Here is a 324-nt window from a genome sequence, read left to right as displayed (position 1 = left end):
GCCCGCCACAGCCAGCCCCAGCAGGGCCAGGGTCCCCACTGAGCAGCCCCCGGGCAAGCCGCCTCCGTCTCCTGGGGCCAGGGCGCCCGGGGGCGGCCTCGTTTACAAGCCTGAGAGGGGCACGGCGGAGCCGGCAGCACCGGGCCCTGCCCAAGGGCCAGCGAGAGCCGCGCGAGGAGAAGCACAAGGCGGCGGCTCCAGCGACACGATCCCAAAGACACGGGAGGGACGGGGCCGTCGCGGGACGCTCACGCCGACGCCCGGGAGGGCCCGTCCGAGCTCCCCGCCCTGGGCCCGGCCCCGGCCCCGGCCCCGGCCCCGGCC

This window comes from Gavialis gangeticus, unplaced genomic scaffold (assembly GCF_001723915.1).
Source record: "Gavialis gangeticus isolate Ggan-Ray unplaced genomic scaffold, GavGan_comp1, whole genome shotgun sequence".
NCBI classification, from domain to species: Eukaryota; Metazoa; Chordata; order Crocodylia; family Gavialidae; genus Gavialis; species Gavialis gangeticus.
This window is presented reverse-complemented; position numbering follows the sequence as displayed.